Here is a 10,591-nt window from a genome sequence, read left to right on the forward strand (position 1 = left end):
CTCCCTTTTCTCAACAGATTACAAAATGTATGGGTTGGGAAAGATGGGGTCCAGCACTTGGAGAACTTCCATTCAACTGGAAAGATCTGTGGGAGGAGCATCAGTAAAATCCTGAATGGACACACTGCTCTCACAGGGATGGATCCACCAGCCACTCCCTGCAAAGTTGTAGTAACTTACTTTTCAAGACCTGAGTTTGCTTTGCTTGCTTCTGTTACTGTAAGAGTAAGAGATGACAGGTCCATATCTAGAACCTGACTACTTCTGTTTTGGCAATGCAAACAGAAGTCTTATAGGATGATGTCTTGCCTCTGCCTTCATTTCCCCTAGGAGCATCACTGTTAACATCTGTTCCAGCTGTGAGGTTAAAACTCCAAAAGGGGATATTAAAGGAATGAAATGCATCAAATTGAAGGTACCTCGGCTTCCCTTCCCTTGTTTTCTCTCTCATTTGGGAATACAGTTTGCAAAATTCTTTTCCACCATCTGCCTCGCCAGCACTCTGAAATATTTGGAATTCATTTGAATCCCCTAATGAACATGCCATCGTGGGCCCACATCAGACAAGAGAGAGCAAATCTTTCTAATGAACAACAAATGTTCTCTGCTGCTTCAGCTACTGTTGCCTGGAGCACTGGCAGGATGGATACAGACAAAAGGAACGAGGTGTTTCCATCATTTGCCAAGGGCAGCACAGAGCACATGTGGAATAATCCAAGGTAGACTTCCTTGAAATCCAGATATCCAGACTAGAGTGTGTACTTTGGGAGTAAGAGCAGTATACTGGAAAAAAAAGCATAACTCTTTGGCAGAATGCATATTTTTTGAAGGCACTAAATCTTGTTTCAGTTTCTGGCATCTCTGTGGTTGTATACATATTTTACAAATATAATAGTACTTTGTACTTTAACTGTTGTAACTCCATCTTATAGGATTCTAGTACTTGCATTTTGTTAGTGTACATAGTATTCTGTGCTAGAAAACTCCGATCTGTTCCCATGACTGCAGTACCTTACCAAACTACAAATCCCAGGATTCCAGAGAACAGAGCCATGTCACATAAAGTGATACCAAAGTCCTGTAAGTATGTAGATAAACCCTGTTTAAAACCATGGTGAGGAGCATATTCATCCCTCTATGTTTTCTATCACTATAGGCCAGTGGTTCTTAACCTGTGGGCTATGGACCACGAGAATGAAAATCTGGTCCGTGAACCTTCTTTCTCTTTATTATTTTATTTTATTCCCTCTCCTTTTGCATCACCTGCCACTGCTTCCCTGTCGCTGACCAGCCCTGGCCCCTTGGGTAGACGACATCAGCTCTTGATTATTAAATATGATTTTCTGTGGGCAAGCAGATGGCAACTACTGAATGGCAAATGTTCTGTATCAGAAACTAGAGCTGATATGATATTTTCAAAAATTTAAACATGGCTGTCATACCTCCTTTTAACCTTCTCTTCAGGCTCAACATGCCTCATCTCAGAGGGCATGGTTTTCAGCCTTTCTAGGTGTAAGTGTAAGGTTGTTTTTTTTTTTTGTCGTGTTAGGAGTGACTCCTGGTGTGAGAGAATTGGCCATCTGCAAGGATGTTGCCCAGGGGACACTAGGATGATTTGATGTTTTTATCATCCTTGTGGGATGCTTCTCTCATGTGCCCGCATGAGTAGCTGGAGCTGATAGAGGGAGCTCATCCGCCTCTCCCCAGATTCGAACCTGCAACCTGTCGGTCTTCAGTCCTGCCGGCACAGTGCTTTAACCCACTGTGCCACCGGGGTAACTTCGTGTTATAGGTTGTTGTTATACTTGGCAAAGAAGAAATTTCTCATACAACAACCTTCCTTAACCACATGCTCACTGTAGCCTCTTCCTGAATGACTCCACTATTCTACATCCTCCACTTTTTTATCTTTCCACAAATTCCGCAGCTACAATAAAATATGGATGTGTCAGAGCGAAAACATGTTTTCATATTTATTTATTGGATATCTGGATTATCTGACTCAGAGCTTTGGAACAGCTAACCGTAGTTCACTAACCAAATATAAAATATTCAGTTAACTGAAGTAAAACAGCAGAAATAATCAGACATGCATAGCTTATACACTGCAGTAAAAATGGGTTCATGGATCTTGGGGTGGGGGAATTTGATTACTTCAGGAGAACCAATGAAAACTCTCACAAATGCAAGAATGTGTAAGAATCTCCATGTGTAAATTGGACCCCTCTTTTTTTCTTCTGATAGAATCTCATTCAACCATGTATAAAGCCATTCCACAAAAATTTTCATAGTTATGGGGACAGTTTGTTAAATAATACTGGGAGAGGCCCTCCTAACCTTTACCAGAGGTCGTGTGAAGCTTCACCATCCACTCTAGCTTGGCTGGGCATATAAAAATCTCAATAATTTTAAATGGAAGCTCTCCTAGTGCTGGACCCCATCTTCCCCAACCCATACATTTTGAAATCTGTTGAGAAAAGGGAGCCAGGTTTGCAAGACGATTTTGCAAACTTTATTTTAATATAGAAGAGGCTGTCTCACCTGCACAACCTTTTACTAGATTCCTCTTCCTTTGTGGATTATATGAATGGCTACCAAAGACTCTTCTTTATTGGCTATGACGTCTATGGCTGGCGTTGGCAATCTTGTTTTGTTAAAAATTGCTGTTATATTTTTGTCATTCACTCAGGAAATAGTAAAGTTGAAGGACAGAACTGAAGCTTTCCAAATAAATAAACGCTATAAGAAGGCAGCAGAAGGGGGGAGGGTTGGCTCACATTTCCCAAAATGGGTTGAATTTTTGTGATAGAATCAAAGGCACATTAGCATTCATGACATAAATCGGTTTGCTTCAGATTGAAATGCGGAGATCTGTCATGTTCTCTTAGCTTAAGGGGGGAAAATAACAGAAAGACATAACTTCTTGCAAGAGAATTTCCTCAGAGCTTTGTTACGGAGTCTTAAAACAGCTTTGGCTTCAAGGAATACAGCAATAGGCCCAAAGAGAAGAGACTTTAAGTGAGCAATTTTGTACTCTTAGTATGTTGGGGGATGCATTGGAAGACATGTTACTGTTAGGCTGGTTGAAGGGCTGCTGTATCTAATTCAAGTTTGGAGAAAGTTATGCTTTGGGGGCTGGAATCTAGTTGATGTACACCAAACATGTCAGATTCCATTCCACATGAAATTGTCACAGAAAGGATGCAGTGGCAGCCAGAGAAGGCTGCAGACCACATGCCACCTGTTTCTTGAATGCCAAGGCATTCTGGAAGAGTTAGCTAAGTACTGTCCATGCCACAAGAACAAACCATTCCTAGCCATTAATACTAAGTTATCCGATCTGGAATGATATGGCTTCAAGACCCTCCTTGCCCTAGAAGTCAGGCATTCAGGAAATATGTGGCCGTCTCCTGCGACTCGCCTTTTCCTCCCTTTACTTACTGCCAATGCATGCACAGCTTTTTCTCTTCTGTCCACTGACATCTTCATTACCATCTCAACATTTCCACCAGCAACAGGGCCAACAGACTTCTGGCCTTGGGTTACAAATCTAGTTCTCCAAGTTGTACTCTGAAACCTCTAATATAATGTGTATATCAACCCAGAATGAGAGGGGAAAAGTAGAAAGCAGAAATTGTGTAAAAATGACAGATATTCCCACCAGACATCCCTGGAAATATTGTTATATACACACACTTACTGGGATGGAATGAAAGAGAAGATACGCAGCACACAATGTTTTTAATGTGATTTTCACTTAATGTTCTATTTACTGTTTTAAACTGTTGTTATATTTGTTTATATTTGTATTATCTTGTGGCATCGAATTGTTGCCGGTGTAAACCGCCCTGAGTCCCCCTTCAGGGGTTGAGAAGGGTGAATTAGAAATGTGGGAAATAAATAAACATGACCCACAAAACTCATTGGCCTTGAGAACCAGGAAAGGTTACTTTTTGAATAACTACTTCCACAGTTCTTAAAAACCATACTAACTTGAGAAGTCTTGTCCAAAAAGAAATTTTCTGAGCTCTGGATTTAAGACGATCCACACAGAGGAAGATTTCCTTTAGTGAAAGGAAGAGTCATAATGAACTGTGGCAGCCACCAGCAGTTTGCTATACTGACCTGTGGATGGGAGGGTTGCAAGATATGACTCCCACTATGAAAAAGTTAGGAAAGATGTCATTGCTCAAAAATGCCAGTGGCCAAAGAGCGAGTAAAAGAGCTTCCAAGTCTGGAAGATGCATCAATAATGGATTGTACTAGATGACCTTTACATATTATTTATTAATTTACGACACGTGTACCCCACCCTTCTCACCCCGAAAGGGACTCAGGGTGGCCTTACAAAGGGAACAAAGAAATGCATTAAAATCCAAACCAATTAAAAACATAAACATTAAAATATCAGTTAAAATCACACAATCCAGGTTATATTCCAGGGCCAGTCAGAGTTGTCATTCTGTTATTTTATAGTCTCATATTGCACTGCTCCCATTTCCTGACCAAAAGCTTGGTCCCAGAGCCATGTTTTTAGTTTTTCCTGAAGGTCAGGAGTGAGAGGGCCAATCTAATTTAACTGGAGAGGGAGTTCCATAGATAAGGGGCCACGACTGAGAAGGCGTTTGCACGGGGGGAGGGGGGGCAAGAGCAGGGTCTTCCCCAGTTATCTTAGCCTCTGAGGTGGATCATAGAGGGAGATATGTAAGCCAGGCAAGAACCGTCTGGGATTTATAGGCCCAAGCCAACACTTTGACTTTTGCTCGGTAGCAGACTGGCAGCCAGTGGAGCTGACACAACAGGGGGGTTGTATGCTCCCTGTACACCGTTCCAGTGAACAATCTGGCTGCTGCCCATTGGACCATTTTAATTTTCTGAACAGTCTTCAAAGGCAACCCCACATAGAGCGAGTTGCAGTAGTTGATCAAGATGTAACGAGAGCATGGACCACCATGGACAAGTCTGACTTCCCAAGGTATGAGCGCAACTGGCACGCAAGTTTTAATTGTGCAAAAGCTTCCTGGCCACCACCGAAACCTGAGCTTCCAGGCTCAACAATGAGTCCAGGATCATTCCCTGCATCTTCAGGGAGAGTGTACCCCATCCAACATAGGCTGCAACTCTATACCTTGTTCGGCCTTTTGACTGATTCAATTTCAATTTGTTCACCCTCATCCAGAACGTCACCGCTGCTGAAATCAAGATTTGCTACATTCACAGCATTCCCTGCATCTACCAAGCTTGTAACTCTATTTAAAAAAGAGATACGATTAGTCTGGCATGACTGTTTCAGTCAGGACCTGAACATCCTCCTTAGTAGCAGATGGAAAGGAGTAATAGAGTTGAAAGTCATCTGCGTACAGATGACATTGAACTCCAAAACTCTAGTTAATCTCTCCCAGCAGCTTCATGTAGATGTTAAACAACATCTGAACCTTGCGGGACCCCACAGAGCAAAGGCCGTGAGGCTGAGCAGGTATCAGCCCAACAACACCTTCTGAGAATGATCCTTCAAGAAGGACCAGAGCCACTGCAAAACAGTACCTCGAAGCCCCATTCCTGCGAGGCATCCCAGAAGGATACTGTGGTCTATGGTATCGAAAGCCACTCAGAGGTCGAGGAGAACCAACAGGGACACATTCCCCTTGCCATGTTCCTTGCCATTTTCCCTACACAGATCATCCACGAAGGAGGAGGGAGAGAAGAGCTAGAATCTTGGAAAACTAAATACCTGCCTTGTGTGTTTTTCTGTATCAGTAGCTTTTGCGAGCTGCAGAAAGAATCCTAGCAGAATGGAACATCACATCTATTATCTGTAGAGAATTATCAGCCAGCAGTAGAAAGTGATATGGGCCTCCCCTGACTTGAGGCATGCCTGAGTGAGGTAAGAGGAATGCAGCATGGGCCAACAGGTTGAAATCTGCACAAGCCAATCAGTCTTTTTGTCTCTTTCAGTAGCATCTATGATCAGTTGACTTATTTCCCACTTCTTTGCCCAATAGACTGACTCTGCAAGGTGGAATTCCAGAATTACCTTTACCTTCCATAATAGCTCAAGGTGATGGCCTCATTCTCAGCCACCCTGAAAGGACTTCTCCTTCACTGTACAAAGCATCTATGAGGAGCAGCTTATCCTGCAGAAGGTTTGGAGGAGACACAATAATCATATTTAAATATTTGAAGAGGTGTCATAAGGAAGAGGGAGCAGGCTTGTTTTCTGCTGCCCTAGAGACTAGGACTCTGAGTAATGGGTTCAAATTACAGAACTGACTGTAAGAGCTGTTCAGCAGTGGAGCTCTTTGCCTTGGAGTGCGGTTGAAGCTCCGTCCTCTAAGGCTTTTAAACAGAGGCTGGATAGCCATCCGTCAGAGGTGCTTTGATTGTGCTTTTCCTGCATGGCAGAGGGTTGGATTAGATGGCCCATGTGGTCTCTTCCAACCCTATTATTCTATGATTCTGTGATTCTATCCAATTGAGCAGAATACAGTAGATCTACTTGACCAGATCCAGTGTACATCTGGAAATGCCAAGATAATCTTCTAGGAAAGATAATATCAGAGAAGGAATTAATTATGTCTGGGTTTTAATCCACACTTTAAGAGAACTATCAAAGGTATTACACACTCTCATCAAACAAGGTTCAACACCTTACATGCCTTTAAATTTGAACTAAAATCCAGAGCAGGTGCACTGCTTTTCTGGTACTGGAGTCATATCATGGGCATGGTTTCTCTCAATGTGAAGAGAAAATGTTTTTGTGGTGGCAGCCACCCATGTGTATGTGTGTGTGGGCCCACAAGGTGTATAGTAACAGCTCCTGATCCCCATATCAATGCAACTGTGAATTGACTCTAATCTGACTCTAATCTGAAGCTACTGTATTTTGAGGGAAAGAGTTCAGCACATTGGACTGCTCTTCTCTAATTCAGACTAAAATTCAGCACAAATTCACTATTTTGCTGATATGGGAAACAAAAGATGTGTCCACACGACTATTGTCCAGCCCTGAAACAGGAAATGCTGTCCTAGGTAAAGCAAAAAGGAAAAAGATCTGGAGATGTGAATGTTCTCTGGTGGAGATCCTGAGGAGTTGTTGTCAGGCAGACCAAGTACGCTGAGCTTAACAGACATTGTTCTGATCTGGCATGTGGCAGCTTCCTATGTTCCTCTGACAACTGAGCTACGCAACTTAAACGTAAGCAACTCCTTAGATTTCCCTTTATATCTGTGTATATTTGTATACGCTGCTCGACTTTCGTATTGGCCCATCTCAAACATGGTCAGTATTTCACCGGTGCTATTATGCTGTCAGTGACTTGATCATACAAAGCAGAAGTTGCAAAACACATCTGCAAGAGGGGCTGTTTTCACAAAACACAATTTCATCCCAGCCATAAGACTAACATAAGCCTAATGTGTGTGGAGGACAGCAGGAAGAAGGAGGAGAGAAAGGGATGAGGGAAGGAGAAGATAAAAACCGTAACATATGTGGGGCAATCACAGCCTGTCATTATTAGCTAAATCTGTTCCTCCAAGAACATAGTGGCATTCTATCACACTGTCAGTATTTTATGCATTTATTCGGTACCAATCACCAGGCTCGGGCCCCAAATGCTTAATATATACACATATGTATATATACAAACCCTTGATCAGCAAGGAAGAATTCAACCTCTCTTCTCCACCAATAATTGTCAATCTTATCTCTAAAATAGTCTGAGGTGCAACAAGACTACTCTGCTCTTTCGTGTTACTTTATCAAATGCTAACAAGCATGTGGGAGTAGGCCATCACAAGCATAACCCTGCAAATAGCATTTTCCCATCACCTGTCACACAGGTGATCTCTTTTCAAGAGATCTCGGTTCACACAGGACTTTATCACACCAAGTTGCTATTCCATTGCAATAACACAAGCAATGACATATTGGTATGATTGACCTCATTATCACATCTCTCTATGGTCACACAATTGTGCTGATTTGCTTATCCTGATCCTGGTGCCGTATTTCTGCATACATTCCCTGAATTCCTGCTCTTCTTTTGCTCTGTAATGTTTTTTTAGTTATCTTTAAAGACCATTTTGCAGTTACAGCAGTGGTTAATTTTTTGACAAGCAAAAATTACTGTACAGAGAGCTCAGGAATAGTAAGAAACAGGGAGAGCGGGAGAGGGGGGGAATCCCACCTAATGTACTACCAGCATGCAGCACAGAAACAGAATGGCTCCATTGCACAAAACAGGTGATGGGAATGTTGCAGAACTAAATTTATCAACAGCTTTTGCCTGTCAATAGCAGATGGCAGTTTAATTATGGGAAGGAGGCAGACCAGCAATGTTACCACATTATTTTGCCTCCCTCGTGCGATAAAGTCCACTGTCAATTGTCAGTCATCCACTGTGCATTAATTAAGTGCAGAAGCATCCAACCATCTTAATACATGGGTGGGGAACATGTGGATGCTGTCACACTGCCACTCCCACCACCTCTAGCCACCACATCAAGGGCAAGGGGACAGATGTTGCAGCCAGAGCCTCGGTTCATCTAGCTCAATGGTTCTCATACTGTGGGTCTTCTTGTGTTTTGGCCTACAACTCCCAGAAATCCCAGCCAGTTTACCAGCTGTTAGGAGTTGAAGGCCAAAACATCTGGGGACCCATAGGTTGAGAACCACTGATGTGGTCAGCTTTAACACCTAACTGCTCCCCAGAGTTTCAGTCAGGATCTTTCCTTAGAACTACCTTGAAATTTCTGATATCCCTTAGTGGTCTGATGTTGTATAGCTTCCCACATCAGATGAAATTTGTGGGAATGTGGTATGGATCTATACTCCAATAATACCTGGAGCGTTACATATTCTCCACCTGTGTGTTAAAGTATTTGTGACCCAGAATATGAAAAGTAGTGTAAACCAGATCCATGAGGACATGGTGAAGTGGTTTGACTATTGGCGAACTGTTTTAATGTACTACCTCTGAGGATGCTTGCCATAGATGCAGGCGAAACGTCAGGAGAAATGCCTCTGGAACATGGCCCTATAGCCCGAAAAAACCCACAAGAACCTAGTGATTCCAGCCATGAAAGCCTTCGGCAATACAATGTTTTAATGTATATTTATAACTGTTTTTAATGTATGCTATTTGTATTTTATGTTATTATATTGTGTCAGCATCGAACATTGCCTGTTGGAAGCCGTCCTGAGTCCCTCTTTGGAGGTCAAGAAGGACAGGGTAAAATGTTCTAAATAAATAAATAAATGTTTCAAATTCAGTTCATAGGTCATCTTAGTTGGGAAGAGGATTCCTCAGTATTCCCTTTTGTACCATCCCAAACTGGGAAACATAATGCTTCCCTTCCTTTCTTGCTCTGATAATCACTTTTCTTTAGCTTCTGTCTTCCTTCAGTACTGCAGCAACATTGGACTGAGAAACCAGCAAGAGATCCTTCAAAACCTGTAGTCATTCTCCATCCAGAGTGGAGGCAGTGAGTGAACAGAGCCTGGAAGTTTATATAATGCCCAGGTTGTTAGCAATCCTTTCTTGAGACAGTATCTTTCTCTAGCTCAGGAAACAGAACAATGTAAACTATCCACGGTTCTGGCTGCCTAAATCACTCAAGAGCAAGGTGAAGGTTAACACACTTGCCTGGGCTTGCCTTGACCCAACTGTTGTGAAGCTTACTGACCTTAATCTGATGCATCAAGATTGAACCTGACTCACAGTGAACTAACAGAATCGGATCTCCCTGTCCCTAACTGATTTCACCTGGAATTGCTGAGTGTAATTTACATCTGCCCAAGTCCTGTCAGTAGACATTTGTATCACATTTACATGAGCACCACAAAGCACCTCAAACAGAATGTTGAACTAAAAAGATGTAAAATATACTGCATTTTGCTAGTGTGTTGTCTTTTGGGATCTTCTTTTTTGCAGGGGAGCTCTTTTTTATTATCAGAGTCTTGCCAATTCCTTTTTCTAATAACTTTTTTTTTCTCCCAGAAGGCCTCAGGAGGTATTCTAGGAAGGAAAAATGATATTTTAGGGGCTGGAAGCCAGGCAGTGCATTGAAAAAATAATACAGAAATTTTAGGAGCGCAAAGGAAGGAGAGAATGGGCATCCAGATCTCTTGATTCAGTATATTTGTGTCACCCATTATCCCTAATCCAAGGTGGCCATTGTTGGTTGTTGTGTAATCTGACCCATAAATAGTGGTCTAAATTATGCTTAGTTTGCAGGAGTCTTTAAAAAAACTTGTTTGTGGAATAAGGGCTACTCATAGTTTTGATTTTTTTTGCCATAATTCCAATACTTCTTTTTCATGATTTATTTTGATAGATAGAAATATAATTAAAACCACAAATGACCATGATGGTCCATAATCTGGTTACATTGAAAATAGACTACTGCAATGCGCTGTACATGGGGTTGCCTTTGAAGACTGTTTGGAAGCTTCAAGTGGTCCAATGGGCAACAGCCAGATTTCTCACCGGAATGGGGTACAGGGAGCATACAACTCCTCTATTATGTCAGCTCCACTAGCTGCCAGTCTGCTACTGAGCACAATTCAAAGTTCTGGCTTTAGCCTATAAAG

Source organism: Anolis sagrei, chromosome 4, assembly GCF_037176765.1.
Source record: "Anolis sagrei isolate rAnoSag1 chromosome 4, rAnoSag1.mat, whole genome shotgun sequence".
Classification (NCBI taxonomy): domain Eukaryota; kingdom Metazoa; phylum Chordata; class Lepidosauria; order Squamata; family Dactyloidae; genus Anolis; species Anolis sagrei.